This window comes from Pinus tabuliformis, chromosome 5_1 (genome assembly GCF_031772625.1).
Source record: "Pinus tabuliformis cultivar Carrire ecotype Pingquan chromosome 5_1, CPIR1, whole genome shotgun sequence".
In the NCBI taxonomy this organism is placed as follows: domain Eukaryota; kingdom Viridiplantae; phylum Streptophyta; class Pinopsida; order Pinales; family Pinaceae; genus Pinus; species Pinus tabuliformis.
This window is the reverse complement of record NC_142305.1, coordinates 217286526-217304771: the sequence shown is the minus strand read 5'-3', so window position 1 is coordinate 217304771 and position 18246 is coordinate 217286526. Positions and strand designations below refer to the sequence as shown.

The following is an 18246-nucleotide window of genomic DNA, read 5'->3' as shown; positions in this document are numbered from 1 at the left end:
CCTAAGATTTCAACGAAATCAATAATTATTATTGGGATGGATGTTTCACATGGTTCTCCAGGGCATGCAGATTCACCTTCAATTTCAGCAGTATGCGTCTTTAACATGTTATCTAGGCCTCTGTCTTGAATTGACGGACATGATGAATTTTAGTATATGTTGTTTATTTTAGTATATGTTGTTTACTATTAAAGATATATTGTATCTTATCTTTAAAGATCTTTCAATTTGTTGTTCAGTGCCATATTTGTATGTTTATCTTTGTTGCACTTACACTATCACGTATAGGTGTTTCTGTTCCTGGGCCTGAATTATGGTACAAAACATTAATTAGATATCCAGTAGATTGGTCAGAATTATGCGATTGATATTAACTAAATATTCTTAAGTTATAACCTGTTAGTTTGTCATACCCTTATCAGTTGGGCGTTGCTTCGCTTTGGGAAAACTATTATGGACCCTGTACTATTCTAATTGTGTACTCGTTGTATCCAAGTTGACTCCTTTACAGTATAGGGATTTCTTGTATTATGGACCCTGTACTATTCTAATTTTGTACTGTTTGGATCCATTGCTGTTCCAACTTGACTCTTTGCAGTATAGGGATTTCTTGTACTTTTTCCCCATACAAGTATAGTTTTTCGAATTGATTGTTTGTTTGTTTGGTTCTCTAACTGTTACATACTTATTTCGTATCACAAGGTGTGTGCTTCATTAGTTTTTCTATCTTATCCAAAGTCTACGTAGGGCTCAAAAACATTGCCTTTTATCAATTAAATAGATCCTCTCTACTATTAATACATTTCACAGATCCAAGCGTCTCAGAACTCTGCATTTCTGAGTTTCTGAAAGGAATTTAGGCTGAAATATGTGAAGATCTAATTTTTTAGTGTTTATTAATTTTCTATGATGGATATTTATCTTGTTAATACATACATTTTCTCTGCATCACCTATCTTGAAGGTGATTGCTCTGAATTGCTCTGAATTGGAATTCTTGGCCTTCTTTATTCACCTTGTTTATTCAAGATTTTAGTTTTTGACCTTGTTTATTCATTCAATGACAGTGGCATGGAGGCTATCTATACAGCTCACCTTCTACAAAACCCTCTTCTAATGCTCGGTTTCCTACCAGAAATAAGAATTCGAGTGGGCTAGTTTAAAACTATTGGCTCAAGCCATTGGCAATAAACGCTGTATACAGAAGCTGCTGGCAATAAACGCTGTATACAGAAGCTGCATTTTGCTTCTTAAAAACTCAGTTCATTGTTTTACTTCAAGCAGGGACTCGCTGCGTCGCAGCTCCCCTTGTTTAATTGTGTTTTAGTTAATTACTTAAGTAATTAGAGGTTTCGCGAGAGATCTCGTAAAATGTTCACTGATTAGGACATGTCGGGAAAAGTTACGGGAATAATTATAAATTTCGTGAGAGACTTTATAAAAATTTGCTTAAATAATTAGAAATTTCGTAAGAGATCACATAAAAACGATAAATGTATCTGCATCCATATCTATCTATTTAAATAAAAAAAGTGGTGAATTATTTTATTTGTTTGTTTATTTATTATTATAGGTAAAAAAAAATAAGATATATTGTTTTTTATTTTGGTTAAAAAAATTGATTTTTAATTAGTTTTGAAAATTTTAAATAATTTATTAAAATTAAAAAAAATATTAATGTGATTTTTTTGAAAATTTCAAAATAATTTTTAATTTTTTAATTTTTTAAAATGTAAATTGTTTTTTGATTGGTTAAATTAAGATATAAAAATTACATTAAAAAATAAAAATCTATATTTTTTTGGCTAAGTGTTATAATTTTACACAATAAAATGTGATATGGATAACTTCTCATCATTTTTAAGGTAAAAAATATTAGTAAAATTAGAAATTTCAGGTAGAAAAAACAATTGATTTTTTGTTTTTGTTTTATATTAGTCATAAGTATTTTGCTTATTGTTTTTCATTTTAAATTTTCACCATATGTTTATTAATGGCAGAGGAATTTCAAAATAAGTTAAAACTCTCCTATGATAAAATGTCAATAACTATAAATTTTCTATATTTTTATAATTTTGATAAAATAGGTTCATTGCTCTATTGATTCGGAGTTTCAAAATAAGTTAAAACTCTCCTATGATAAAATGTTAATAACTATAAATTTTCTATATTTTTATAATTTTGATAAAATAGGTTCATTGCTCTATTGATTTGGAGTTAATAATTTTTTTAAAAGTGTGTTAAATACTAATCTCATATATATATATATATATATATAGAACTATGCAAATATTTAGATAGACAAACCACTGTAATATAGATAACTCTTATGTTATCAATAACTTCAGTTCAATTACTTTTTACTTTTTGCATAAGAAGGAGGGACTAACTAACAAAGTTGCACATTAGACTTACTAAATAATTTGGGTATGCTTGAATATTAAATCAATTAACTATCATAAAAATTTAAAAGTCAAAAGCATATTCAACAATCATTGGGATAACTCTAATTCTACTTATAACTTATATATATTAATAATTTATTTAATAGTAAAAAATCAAGTCATTTTTATTGAGTTTTTATTTTCGTTGGTATTTACCTTATAATAGTGAATCAACTTTTATTAGGGATTTGAATTTAGGTGAGTAAAGTGCAAGATCCACATCTCCAAACAAGGGAGGTAATAACCGTAGTCTCCCCCAACAGGTAAGCTACTAACCTTAGATAATTAATTGAACCCTCGTTAATGAATTCAAGAGTATGTCTTATTAATTTGGTTAACACGTAAGCTACTAACCCTAGATAATTAATTGAACCCTCGATAATTAATTGAAGAACATGTCTTATTATTTTTTTTTTTTGTAAGCTGCGGTATTTCTATTATATACAAACGTCTACAAGTACAAACCTTAGGGACCTCAGACTTCCCCGAAGGGGAAACAGCGCTGAGGCCCTAAAACTACCAAACACTCAAAAACAGAGCCAAACTGGCCTACCTGGGCCTGAAAAGAGAAGGCTACCCACCACGCAGGGCGGCAGACTCCAAAACTGAAAGGGCAGCCGGAAAGGTTACAAAAACCACCTCGGCTCCCAAGAGAAGAAAAAACTAAAGCAGAGCTAAACCAACCAAACTAGAAAAAGGGCGTCCGGACCATGCCAAAGAAACTACCCACCGAGTGCGGGAACACTTGGTCGACTTTTTTTCCCTTTTTTCTTGCCAACTGTTACCCATCCATTTGGGCCAAGTTGATCGAGAACAATTTGAAGACTGTTTTGGACTTGAGGCGAAAGCTCCTTGTCTGAATCGGAAGGAGATGACTCATGAGATCGTTTCTGGGCGGAGGGAGTGACTGATGCTTCCGCGTGACGCCCAGCTGGAGATACCTGTTCTGTCATTTCTTCTACGACTGCCACATCTTCCTCCTCGTCCTCTTCGCTCGAGCTGCAAGCAAAGATGTCTCCAAATGAGGGGGGTTTTTGAGGTGTCCAGCTTTTATCTTTTGGTTTGGATTTGGCTTTCTTTTTTTTGAATGGCATTGATGGGCACGAACTTTGAAGGTGCCCTGTGAGATGGCAATAGCGGCACCGGAATGCTGTATTCTCATAATCCAGAGGTTGAGACCAATGGAAATCGCCTACTTTGAGATTAATCTGATCAGGAAGTCCCTTGCTTATGTCTATTTCTGCGCAAATTCTGGCATAGGTGTACATTCCTTGAAGCGCTCTTGACTGATCTGTTTCAATGTAACGGCCTAAGGAGTTGCCGATGGCTTCAAATACAACAGAACTCCATAAGTGCGCCGGAAGGTTAGGGAGTCTGACCCAGATCGGGAGTTTGGTGATGACTGCAGTGGACGGATCAAACTCTGGGAACCACGGAGTGAGGAACAGACCCGCAGAATTCCAGAACCAAGGGCCTTTAGTTAAGACTCTTTGGTAATCATCATTGTCATAAAACAGTGTTATGAAGAAGCCTTTAGAGCATAAGAGAATCCTGCAATTGTCGGTCCAATTTGCATTGATCCAGTGGTGTAGATCTATTGTGCTAGGCCAAAGCCCGTTGAACCTGCAGATGATGCCATTTTCTGCAAAACTCTGATAATGCCTGTCCAAGATGGGATGAGCTACTTCAATGGAAGGAATGTCCTCCGCCTTGTCCACTAAGAAGGGTTTGGGAGCTGGAGCAGGGAAGCTTTTTCCTTGGGCTTCTTGGAATGGACTGCATCTTTATAGGAGAAGGCTGCCGCGGAAGCTGAAGATGGCTGTCCAATAGCACCCCCTCGCAGACGCATGGACAGGGTAATGGAGACATTTCTTTGAATATTATACCATGACAGGGGATAGTTATCTTCCAGTTGTTTACCTTCATAAAGAAGACGCTGATACATTGATGGAATCCCCGTCCTTTTTTCCATGAGTAGTTTTAGCTCCTGCACTAGATCTGTAGCTCTCACCCATTGCAGTATTGACTTGCCAGAGAGGTGTGCAATCAATATCTGGAATGGTTTTGACATTTCTGGTTTCTGCTGGCTGCCATACTCCTTTTTATCGCACTCCGTTTGCGCTGAGACAGAGAGCGATCCCCTGTTTGGGCTACAAATCCTCTGAGGCGTTTTGTCAAACATGTCGTCTGCATCCTGTTTCAGTTGTCTTTCCCCGTACTTGTGAAGTAGGGGATCAGACTTTCCCCTGGTAAGAGTGACGCCGTCTTTCTTCCTCCCGAACCCCTGTGAAGCCGTCCCTGCGAGATCTCTGCCATTTTTGTGCATTTCATGGCTAACCGCCATGGGGTTCATCCTCGACCTGGAGCTCCGATTCTTGCTAAGGGGATGTAGCCTCGAGAGCCTCAATGAGAGCTCCGGCTTGAAGGCCATGACAGTTTCGTGGCTGTACGAAATCTGGGTTTCCAACCCTGGCATCTCCTCCCCCTTGCGGGCCGACTGATGATACATCGCATTTCCCAGACAAGCACGGGAAGGGAGCGCGTCTGTGATTGATAGAGAAATACTGCGAATGTCGTTTCTGTATTCACTGATGGATGGCGGCGCCTTGCCATCTCCTGCAACACCAAAGACAGACGGGGATAAGGCGGCGGCCATGGTTAACAGGAACCCTCGTTTACAGAAAAATCGCCGGAGCTCGTCCTCGAAAAAGGTTTTCGGTCCGAACATGTCTTATTATTGTTCACTTTGGTTATTTTAATAATCCCATTTGTGTGAATAACTATGAAAAAATAATCTTTACAAGATAACACCCCATTGAGTGGAATAATTTTAATAAATAAACCTATATGAGGGGTTCTTTTAACTTACATGATACTTCGAAGTGGTAAAATCCTTTTAGATAGGTGGAAAGAAGTAAAGTTATCACTCTGAAAAGTTGGATGTTGAGTATATATCACATCATGCTTGTCCAAATGAATGCATCCTATAAAGAGGTGAATATGTGGACAACCAAACATGTCTAAAATGTGGGGAATGACAAGCGTCATAAACTAAAAAACAAGGGTAAGACACATATTCCTTATGAGATATCAAGAAACATGCTTGCAGGTTGGGTTATCACCATTATTCAAGAAAATCATGCCACATGTAATAATCCATTGGTAGTTTGTAACGAGGTAGACTTGTATTCTTGAAAAATGTATCTAAGTCTTAGCCTATTAACTTGTTTCCATGTGTTTGAGGAAAATGAGCTCTTGATTAGTTAGAAGTGGTTTTAAATCTTATTCTAAACCCAAAATGCAATTTCAACCTAAATAGTATCCATAAGAAAACTAGTCTTCCTTGCGATCATTGCTAAAGTTTTTTTTGTCTGGCTTTTGTTTACTAGATTGATAATGACTTACCTAACTAGCCCTTGGCTAAGGGATCACAAGCCAGGGGCATCTAAGCCATCCAAATAACCCAATGATTGCACTTGGTCTAGGCCACACCAACTTGTAACATGGTTGGATTGTTTGTACCATGGTGTTCCAAAATGATGACCTTCATTCAAGGAGTGACTTAATAGAACAACTTGTCAGCCAACCACTATTCTACATCATATGGGTTTAAAAAATTAAACGACATGGGGGTGTAATTGATCCACTTATATGTGCATGGGTTACTAGACCATTTAATACAATCTCTCTAGGTGCAACCACACACCTACGACTACTACTTCAACGTGTGCCATGGATTTAGGGTAGGTCCTCATAAGAATTAAACCTTGCCTAATGATAAAAAGCTCTTCACTCTCCACCATTGGATCCAACTCCTTTAAACATGATATTTATTAAGGATAATTTCAATGAAGTCATATGTTTTTCTAGGGCCAGTCCATCTATTGGATGGAAGAACGATCTACCCATAGTGGGATGAGCAATCTTGCTTTCACTTGGATTGTGCGAAGTTCTATCAAGCTTGAACACCCCTTTGACGATTGATTTACTGCCCAATTTGCCCTTGAAAACCCTTTTGACCTTAGAAAACCCTTCTTTTGCTTGACTTTCTTTGTGTAGATGTGGTTTTTGTTTCGTTTCTTTAATTTTTCCCCAATTTTGGTTGTGATCAGTCCACAGTTTCCAAATACTCCCTTTTTCATAATAACAAATAAATATAAATATACATTTCCCAAATATTCCTTTTTCGATAATAACAAATAAATATAAATATAATAATAATTGATACTAAGTTAAATTATAATTAAGAGTAGCTTTTGATTTTATGTACGAGATTAAAATTATATTGTATTTTTTGAATTCAGTATTTTGTGATCTATAATTTCTATATTTTTTTTTGGAAAAAATTATGTAATAATTTCACAACCAAACCATTCAATGTGATTCATCGTTAAGACTAAGATGAACTACATTGGAATCACATCGTTAGGACTAATATGAATTACATTGGATAATTTGAAATGTGTAGACTATAAATTTACTATATAATTTGACTAAAGTTTAATTGTTGAATTAAAATGTCTGTGATCCATATCAAGTTTATGAGAAAAAAAAATCTCAACGTAAATCACATAAAAATTAAGTTTAAATCCTACTAAATTTTAAGTCTAAAGGAGAGGAGTTGAAAATAAAAACCATTTTTGAAAAATAAAATAAAATTTAATTTTAATCTCATATATAAAATAAAAAACTACTCTTCATTATAATTTAACTTAACTGCTCAACCGTTATTATATTATATATTTATCTTTATTTATTATTATGGAAAAGGAGTATTTGGAAACTGTGGACTGATCATAACCAAAATAAATTGGGGAAAAATTAAAAATAAATTGGTCACAAATTAAAGAAACGGAACAAAAACCACGTCCACACAAAGAAAGTCGAGCAAAAAGGCAAGGGTTTTCTAGGGTCGAAAGGGTTTTGAAGGGCAAACCGGGCAGTAGATCAACCATCAGGATCTCGACATTAGCATAGCAAATCTGCCCGTAAGGACCGGGCAGCTTCGGGCAATTTCCATTTACTTTAAAGTTGGCCCGTGGACAAGAAGGCGAAAAATGATCTCCTGGCTCACCACATTTCTGAGGAAGGAGGCGCTTCTGGCATAGAGTCTCGGACGATTTTCATCTGTTTGTTGTGGGTAGGTCTGGTATCTTTCATATTTTTTTTCTCGGTATTTGATTTTATTTGTGGTTGTTTAACTGTATCTGCTCATTCAAATCTGCTTTCTATTGCATTTGGGTTTTCTGATTTACTCTTATTCTGAAGTGAGTTCGGATTGAAACATGCGTAATTTATATGGGTAATTTGTTTTGAGGTGGGTTCTGTTCGATACATCCTTTATCCCGATGGGTAATTTATTTTGAGACGGGCTTGTTGAATAAGCCCCTGAAAGCAGCTGCGCATCATCCATGAGTTTCCCGTGGTGTCTATATGTTCTGTTTGTACTGGGTTATTGTCTAGGGCTAGATGCAAAAGACATTCGAGTTTTTGGTCGCTCTAGGTCTTTATAGCTGGCTCTGAAATATAAGAAATGTTGTATTCTGTTATGAGGTTTTATGGGGGTTTATGGGCCTGTCAGTATCTTTGTTATATATGTTTAAGAACTGAGATTTGCTGTGGACTATTGTAAATATTGTTTCTTGAAATTGTTTTCAGAAGCTAAAATGTCATTAGAACACGTCTAATAAATGTTGTAATTGCACAGGCTGAATATTAACTATTCATTGGGTTGCATACACTCGGAGTGGCCTACAAGGCTTTACAATCGGTTTCTGAAACTATGGCACTGGTGAGTGGCTATTGTTTGTATTTACTTTCACGTCTCGTCGATTTCGTTTAAAACATGATTTGTCTAGGATGCTCACAGGAGTTTCTAGATCTATACTTCTGTGTTTCAGAATATCGTTAGGGTTTCAAGGGTATATTGATTTGTCCTGAGCTGCATGTTATTGTTTTCATTCGGGATGTAATTAGCTGGTTGAAACTGGCAAATTTTATGGTTGGTTTATGTAAAAAGGATACTTTTTTGGTGTGCTCTATGGAATTTCTAGATACTTCGTGTCGCAGAATAGCACTAGGTTTTAAAACGTGCATCAATTCTTTCTACTCGTGCTTATTTGGCATACCTATGTTCCGACTATGTCACAGTATGTGTGCAATGGGCTTAGTCTTTGTATATTTAACAATTGAAGTTGACTACGGCGAGCTTTATTGCGGAAACAGGATTATTGGTCTCGATTCAGATTTCAAAGCTTTGTTGTGGTGGTCCATTACGATCAATTTATTCTTGCTTAGTTTAGATTTATTAATATCTTCTTTGGATGTTGCTTACTCTGTATAACTGCCTGGCCTGAAACTGATTGAGGATCAAATGGTGGAACTGTAATAGAGTCCGATCTGGCGCTTTCCTCGTGGTTGTCTTAGATTTATTAGTATCTTCTTTGGATGTTGCTTACACACTGCCAGGCGTGAAACTAATTGGGGATCAAATGGTGGAACTATAATAGAGCCCTGCTTTCATTTATCTGGCTCTTTCCTCGTGGTTGGTTTAGTAATAGTTTCAACCATTCATTAAATCAGGGCTAAACTAAGAAGGGATTTAACCTGCCCATGAAAAAGTGGTCTGAAATAGAGTTAAACTGCCCAGTAAAACATCTTTGGACTGATATATATAAACAGCCTCTCTTCTATGCCTATATGGTTAAATGGTTGAGATGTATGCTATGTCACATATTTATTTGCTTTGGAGCAAGTTGAGTGCTTCAAAGAGTGTTATTTTTGCTTTAGAGTTGGACATTTTATATACATTCAAGAACTATCTTAATGTAGGCATTCAGGAAATTCAAGTTCTCACAATTCTTCTGGTGCCTTCTCTTATGAGCTGCTTCCTAATTTTTCCAATCAGTAGTCCTGGGCTTTTCTAGAAATTTAACATACATATTATGCACACGTATAAGGACATGGAGAAAGGAAAATAATTTTACTAGGGCATTAAGAACAACACAGAAAATAAGGCATTAACGATCAGACTTGTGAAATAGAATGGATCCTCTAGATGAAGGCTGATTTATTTTATTGAAAGATTCAAATGAACAAGTTGGATCATATGCTAAACTTTGCGTTTTCATAAATTGTACGCACTCTAGTTCTCTGTTGTCCTCTTCTTTGTTTATTGGGTACATTGGCATCTTCTTTCCCCCTATTTTAGTTCACGGTTGTCCTCTATTTTGTTTACTAGGTATATTGGCATCTTAATTTTTCTCTTTTCAAGTCTGAAAAATATTTATATTGAAACCCCAGGTTAGAGGTTTTTCACGCATTTAGAGTGGGCTTGAGATTGCGAGGGATCAAAATTCAGGTTTGGGGACAAACCCAGGATTGCCCATCAGGGAAATCTAGAGAACTCAAACCTTAATCACTGTCTTGTTTTTATTTTCTGGGAAATGTGGTATTATTTTTATATCAAAAAAATAATTGCAAGATCCTTACTGTTCTTTTTGTTTGTTTGTTATATATATATATATATATATATATATATATATATATATATATATGTTGTTATATATATATATATATATATATATTCTATGTGCTACAGGACAAGCTGTTACGAACATGATAGTTATAATCTTTGGATCTGAGAATGTAGTATTAGTTTTAGTTTTATCTTTGTACGATTGAAAAATCTTACTATGGTGATGGGAAGACACCCAAATTTCAAGTTATAATGGACATGGGTAGGTATAAATTAGTTTCCAATTTAATCTAAGTGGCATTTTATGCTTTTGCCATATATTTCTAAATAGCTTGGGCTTGTGGTTTTATGGATGATGCTAGGGATGCCACTATTTGAAATCCTGGTGCAGGGGGTTGTCACGATAATTAATATTTAAGTATTTATTGTAGATGAAAAGATTAAATTTTGAAAAACAAAACTGGAATTTATGTAAACTAGAAAACTGCCTCCATGAAATGAACTATGATGTACAAAGTGGTATGAAGTCTGAAAGCGAAAATCTGAATGTGTAAACCTGAGACTAAAATTAAACATTGACAAATCTGAAAATTACACTCCTGTTACTAGAAGAGGGATTTAGGGTTTTGTGGCAAATATACTATAACTTATATAGTGGGCCCAGTAGTGATGCTCAAGTGAGCACATGTTTTATTTTTTATGAGGAATGCCCTCAACTCCTGGAAAATTATGCTGGGATTGATATCTACAATGATAGGGGATGTTTCTTTATCTATTCCCGAGGGTAGAGCATGCATCCCCATGCAATACATATATCTCTCTTCAGAAGCATCATGGGATATGTGACTATTTTGAGGTGGCACAAATGATGTCTGTATTATCCCTTTTCCCAGTAAATATTGAGTACAAGCTGCATCTGTCTCTCTTTAGAAGCATCATGGGCAATATGTTCATATCGGTAAGCAACATAAATGCTCTAGATGAATCTTTTGAGATGATTTCCACCGTGTTAGTTTAATATGGCATGCTTAAGTATATTTCTAATTTGATTAGAAATGTTTGTTTGCATCTTGTATGTTAAACATAGTAGTGTCATTTTATTTGATGTGAAATAAAGGTTTAGTTCCCCAAATTCATCTATTGATGGAGTCGATTCTACTATATTACAATTCTGCAATAAAAAATCCATGAAAAATTCCTTGGAAGATATTTGATGTATTATTTCTCATTTGTAGCTTTGCTGATTTTTTTGTTATATCATTTGTGCAGACTTTACATGCAGGCTCTACCAATAAAAATGCCTTTAAAGCACTGATTTCCGCAGAGTATGTTGGTGTAAAAGTCAGCTTGGCCCCAAATTTTGAAATGGGGGGACTAAATCCCCAGAATTTCTTAAAATGAATCCTATAGGCAAGGTATGCTAGAGATTATGATGTTATTTATTTGGATTTGTTGTCCACTGATACTTGCCTATCCGTTTTCCATTTACCGTATTTAGATTCATTTACATCATTTTGGAATGGGTTTGACAGGTTCCAGTTTTGGAGACACCAGAGGGTGCAGTGTTTGAGAGTAATGCGATTGCACGTTATGGTGAGAATGGTGTTTCAAGTTCATTTTATATTGTGATTTTGTAATTAAGTGCATTCTTCATTGAATGGATGCCACTGACTCATTTTCCCTTTGCAGTTGCACGATTGAAGGGTGTCAATTCCCTGTTTGGATCTTCTGTAATTGATTACGTGAGTTGTATTGCCTTTTTATCTTTCTGTTTTCTGAAATATTGATATATTCTCAAATGTTAATTAGAGAGCGTTCTTTTGTATGGTATTTTGTCATTTCTATGATTCACCAAATACTTACTTTTAACATACTGTGGTATATTTCAGGCCCATGTTGAACAGTGGATAGATTTTTCTACTTTAGAAATTGATATAAATATCACGCGGTGGTTCTATCCTCGACTTGGATTTGGAGTGTACCTCCCGCCGGTCTGTTTTTTTTTCAGAACAATTTTATGCCAAATTTATTATTATGGATGTTAGCAGAAGTATAATTGAACTGCAATGTTTGATATTGCAGGCAGAGGAGGCCACCATTGCTGGCCTCAAAAGAAGTTTAGCTGCATTGAATTCACACCTGGCTACAAATACCTATCTGGTTGGGCATTCCATAACATTGGCAGACATTATTATGACATGCAACTTGTATTTGGGTTTTACGTCTTGCATGACAAAAGACTTCACTAAAGAGTTTCCTCATGTTGAGCGGTACTTTTGGACTATGGTTAATCAACCTAAATTCAAGAAGGTTATGGGTGAAGTTAAACAAACAGATGATGTTCCTCCAGTTGTGCAGACTAGGAAGGCTGCTGCAACCAAGGAACAAAAGCAAAAGCCTAAACAGGAGGCCCCAAAAAAAGAACCTGCAAAGCCCAAGGTTGAAGATACTCCAGCATACGATGACGAAGAGGCCCCCAAGCCAAAGCCAAAAAATTCTCTTGATCTCCTACCACCAAGTAAAATGATTCTTGATGACTGGAAGAGACTTTATTCGAACACGAAGACTAATTTTCGAGAGGTTGCTATTAAAGGTGCGGGTTACCTTCATATCAAAACCTCATGACCTTTTTTTGTTTAAATTTCTGGTCTGAGAAAAGGTGATCTTTGGAACTCTTTGAAGGAAGAGATTTTTAGATTTATATGATGGTTTCAGAATATACTGATAATTTTGTTTTTAACTCTAAAATGCAATTTATCCAGATTCCAATCATCTGATGTCAAATTCTGTCACAGGGTGATTTTTATTATTATTTTTGTTGTTGCTTACCATCTCTGATCGTGCAGGGTTCTGGGATATGTATGATCCAGAGGGTTATTCCTTGTGGTTCTGTGAGTACAAATACAATGATGAGAACACAGTTTCATATGTCACATTGAACAAAGTCACAGGATTCTTGCAGCGCATGGATCTTGCACGCAAGTATGCTTTTGGAAAGATGCTTATCATTGGAGAAAACGGTCCTTTTAAAGTCAAGGGATTATGGCTCTTCCGTGGCCCAGAAATTCCCAAGTTCGTTATGGATGAATGCTACGATATGGAGTTGTTTGAATGGACTAAGGTGGACATCAATGATGAGGCTCAGAAAGAGCGTGTGAATGCCATGATTGAAGATCAAGAGCCCTTTGAGGGTGAGCCTTTGTTGGATTCCAAATGTTTCAAGTGATACTGAATCCCAGTTTTGAAGATTTGGTCGTGTTTAGAAATATCTTGTTTTTGTTTAGTGTTTCGTCTACAATTTATGCAGAGAAGCCTTTTATGCAACTGGTTAAGGTCAAGTTGCCTTTCGGAGATTTGGGGTATAGTTCTTTCTAGCATGGAACACTATCCTACTTCCTTTGCTGTAACTTGAGAACAATTATTTCTACATTTCAAGTCTTTCGCAATGGGGGTTTGATGTTAGTGCTAATGTAACGTTTTCAAGCTAGCATAGTGAGTTGACTATTGCAGATTTCAATACTGTTTTGAGAACATATTTTGAATTTTTTTATACTATTGCATGTTCTGTTAAAATACGTTTTATTTATTATAGGTTCTGTTAATGTGAGCTTTTTAAAACATATGTGAACAGAACCCAATAGATGGTATACTTAATGTGAGCTATTTCTGTTAGTTTTGATATTTGCATTAATTCCTTTGAATATGGTTATGGGCACTTCCGAATGATACACGGGGGGCGACGGCTATGCACCCTGCAGTGATATAGTGCATTAAGCAAACAGTATATACGGTTATATAACCCCATTGTATGCCACAGTCTATATATATATATTTATTTGTATTTCATGTATTGTGCATTAAACAAGTAGTATATATACAGTTTTATATCCCCATTGTACGCTGGTCGTCTTATTTCTTGCCTGCTTGAGGTCGTGTATCATTTGTATCCAATATGGAGCAGCGAGAGATAGAAGGCATATGACCCCAATTCATCATTATTGTTGTTGAAAGGAACAATGTCACTGTTATAGGTTTTCTTTGCTGATAAGTCCAGTAGATGCTAATAGTTTATATGAGCTAGCTTTTAGTAGTTTGATAGTTGCATTAATTATTTTGCAAAATGGTGATAGAAAGATGGAACAGTCTGTAAAACTGGTACAATGAAAACTGATCCTTAATTGCCAGGCTATTGTTAAGAACCAGCCAACCAAGAATTTGAATAGCGAAGAGCATGACTGGTAGAGAAGGCTCAACACCCCATATTGAGATCAAATGTTCCGTCTATGAGATAAATATGCCCCTGTACCTTAATCACTTGTAGAACGTGTCAATAGAATCAAAAGTTGTAACAGTAATTGATCGCTATGTGGAAAATGTCGAAATTGAACGTGAATACAGCTTCTGGCAGTCTTATAATCAGTTGGGCTGTTTTCCAAATCAAATGTTCAACTGTTTTTGGTGTGTAAAGCTGGGATGTATTGAAAACATATTCTCAATCACCAGGCTATTGTTTTTGGTGTGTAAAGCTGGTATATATTGAAAACATATTCTCAATTGTCAGGCTATTGTATATATTGAAAACATATTCTTAATTGTCAGGCTATTGTTTTTGGTGTGTAAAGCTGGTATATATTGAAAACATATCCTCAATTGCCAAGCTATTAAAAAAACCAGCCTGCCAATAGATAAGAGCATTACTCGTAGATGTACTTACACCCGAGACTCCATAACTTGTGTTTTATGAGTAATCCATATATGATTCAATTTGAAAGCAAGTAAAGCAAACGGGAATATATGATTCAATTTGAAAGCAATTAAAGCAAACGGGAGTAATCCATACATATGATTCAATTTGAAAGCAATTAAAGCAAACGGGAGTAATCCATACATATGATTCAATTTGAAAGCAATTAAAGCAAACGGGAGTAATCCATACATATGATTCAATTTGAAAGCAAGTAAAGCAAACGGTACTACGCCTTTTCTTAAAGAGCCATTATTTTATTATTATTATTATTTTTTTTAAGAGACATTAATTTATTATTATTTTTTTTTATTATAATAATAATAATAATAATAATAATCATAATAGATGCATTATTTTATTATTATGATTTTTTCTAAATAATATTTTTGAAAATGGTAGAGAGATGAAAGATCCATTATTTTATTATTATCATTCGTCTACTATTTTATTATTATTATTATTTTTTCTAAATAATATTTTCGAAAATGGTAGGAGAGATTTTTCTCAATTATCATTTGTCTACTATTTTATTATTATTATTATTTTTTCTAAATAATATTTTTGAAAATGGTAGGAGAGATTTTTGAGAAATTTGAAGATAATGGCATAAGAGATTTGTTAGAGATTTGAAGATGGTACTGGTTTTTTTGTGAGAGAGATTTGAAGATGGTAACTGGTCTTTTTGGGAGAGATTTGAAAATGGTATGAGAGTTTTGGGAAATTTGAAAATATTTCATATCATTTTTAAAAGCTGATGAGAGATTTGTGAGAGGTTTGAAGATGGTACTAGTCTTTTTTAGAAATTTGAAAATGGTATGAGAGTTTTGGGAAATTTGAAAATATTTCATACTATTTTAAAAAGCTGATGATGATAGGAAGAGGCAAAGAACCATCAACACAAATTTTTCTGAATTATTATAAACCTAATTTTTAAGGACTTGGATGTTTTTATTTTTATTTTTTATTTTTGTATCTTTATTTTTTTGTTCTTTCTTCTGTGGTATTTAGAGTTTTAAAAATTATTGACATAAAGAAATATTTGTACAATTTTTAAAAGTTGATAGGAAGAGGCAAAGAGCCATCAACACAATTCTCTTTGAATTAAGATAAACTTAACATTTCAAGACTTTGGATGTGTTTTTGTTGGTATATAGAGTCTAAAAAATTATTGACAATACAGAAATAATATTGACAAGAGTTAGAATAATATACAACATGAATAATACACAAGAAATTTATATGGTAAAATTTTAATAGTTTATTAGTGAAAGATTCAGGGTCAAAGTAAGGTATTTTTTTGATCGAAAGGTATTTTTTTGATCAAGAAGGATTTTATGACTAGGTTTACAACCCATTTAACTCTTGGGCTACATTGATATATTTAAATATATTGAAATAGACATTGTTACATTCGTATGAAAACTCTCACCAATTTTGTAATCAAAACATCATTAGAGTAACCACTTACAACCCATTTAACTCTTGGGCTACATTGATATATTTAAATATATTGAAATAGACATTGTTACATTCGTATGAAAATTCTCACCAATGTTGTAAATCAAAACATCATTAGAGTAACCACAAAATTTTGATTACGTAAATTTAGGTTTTTAACATTTTTTTTTAACTGATTGTTGTCATATTTTAAGAATCTTCATGTTGGCAACAATTTATTTAATACCTTGTTTATGTCCATTCATCACCTCTTCTATAAGCTATAAGAAAGGCTAAACACCACCACAACAACCCTACAACATTGGTTTTGTAAACATACATCTTCCAAATTCACGTAGAAGACTTTTCAACCAATTTTCCTTATTGCAAGCATCTTGAAGACTTTTCAACCAAATTTCCTTTTTGTAAAGCATCTAATTTTTTTTGACCAAATTGTCTTTTTTAGCAAGCATGTGACAATATTTTGTGTTTGTAGTGGGTAAAGCAATTGTTTAATGAAGTTTTGACATTCAACAAATAAGATCCTTTTGTAAGAGTAAAGACATAAAGTGGAAGTAGACCTTGTCCAAATCTCTTTCAAAATCAAAATACTGAAGCATTCATTTCATTGCATTCAAGAGTATTTTTCATGAACTTATCAAAGTACCCATTGATAACACCCACTACATGTGACATATTTGGTCTACCATCATACTTCCATTATATTAACATATGGTACCCAAGACATTATTATTTTTTCATGGTACTAGGACATGCAAAACGCTTAAAATGGGAAGCAAAAAACATATTTGCAAGTTTCATATTTTCATCTTGATTTTTACAAGTATTTTTTCAACATACTTGTGTTGAAACCTTGAGCTTACCAGTGTTTTGTGTCAATGTATATTTCAGCCCAAGGTTTGTTTTGATGCTCCTAGATCCTTCATATCCAAGGGATCCTTTACCTTATTGATATTGTCTATGTTTTTGCTTGCAACAAAGTATACAACTAACATATAACACCAAGATAATGAATATATCATTCAGACTTGTGAAGTTTACACAGTGATCATACTCACTTCTAATATTATTCTAGCTCATCATGAAGGAATGAAACTTCTTGTATGATTATCTAAGAGATTGTTTTAGGCCATACCATGATTTCTTGAGCTTGCAAGCTAACCTTTTGTGATTTTTTGGTTCTTTCATGCATATCTCCTCATCCAAATCTCCATGTAAAGATGTTTTAACATTAATAACTTTGATTCCAAAACAAGGAAAGCAACTAGTGTCAACATAATACCAAATGAATACAAGCTTAACAATCAATGAAAAAATTTCATGGAAATCTATACCTTCCATTTGAGAGTAACCTTGTGCAACAAGTTTGGCTTTATATTTCTCAACATTACTATCAAACACCTTTCTTTAATTTGTAGACCACTTACATCCAACAACCATTTTATCTTTAGGAAGTTCTAATAGGTGTCAAGTTTTTGTTTTTCTCTTAGGCACCCTTTTCTGTTTTCATTGCCCTCTTCCATTTGACATTATTGATATAATGTATGGATTTTTTTGATAATAAGAATGTTCCCATCGTTAGTAACCAACGCAATAGATGAAGTAAAATCAATATTCCTTGAGATTTTCTCTTGTGTAGATCTTCTCGATGTTGGTTGTGGAATTTTGACATTTTCTTGAATATATTGAACTTCTGCAATTTCTTTATAAATAAAGGTTGCTTCTTGCTTCCTTTTATTCGGAGATGGTTGTGCCTCTAAGATTTTGTTGATTTAATGCCACTTGCTCCTATTTCAAAACAACTTCTACACTCTGTGATTTATTTAAAGAAGATGCATTAAATATTACATCTCTACTAATGATGATTTTGTGAGCAGTAGGATCCCACAATCTATGTCCCTAAACTACATCATCATAACCAACATAGATATATTTCTTCAATGTGGGATCTAACTTAGAACACTGATTCTTATGAGTAAGAGCGTGAGCTTCACAACCAAAATTTTATATATTTGAATAATCACAAGAATGACTTGTTCATACCTCTTCAAGGATTTTACAATTGATTGCAATCGATGGTGACCAGTTTACAAGATAACAAGCAGTGATGATTGGTTTTGC

At 34.3% G+C, this 18246-nt stretch overlaps 1 pseudogene across 1 annotated transcript; it reads left to right on the top strand.

Moving 5' to 3' along the window:
* Positions 1–7426: 7426 nt before the first annotated feature.
* LOC149164176 (elongation factor 1-gamma 3-like) lies at positions 7427–13437 on the top strand (annotated as a pseudogene). The gene is made up of 8 exons (XR_016260676.1): positions 7427–7583; positions 8151–8234; positions 11190–11335; positions 11453–11513; positions 11610–11662; positions 11810–11911; positions 12003–12513; positions 12767–13437. The product of XR_016260676.1 is annotated as an elongation factor 1-gamma 3-like (transcript).
* Positions 13438–18246: the final 4809 nt, after the last annotated feature.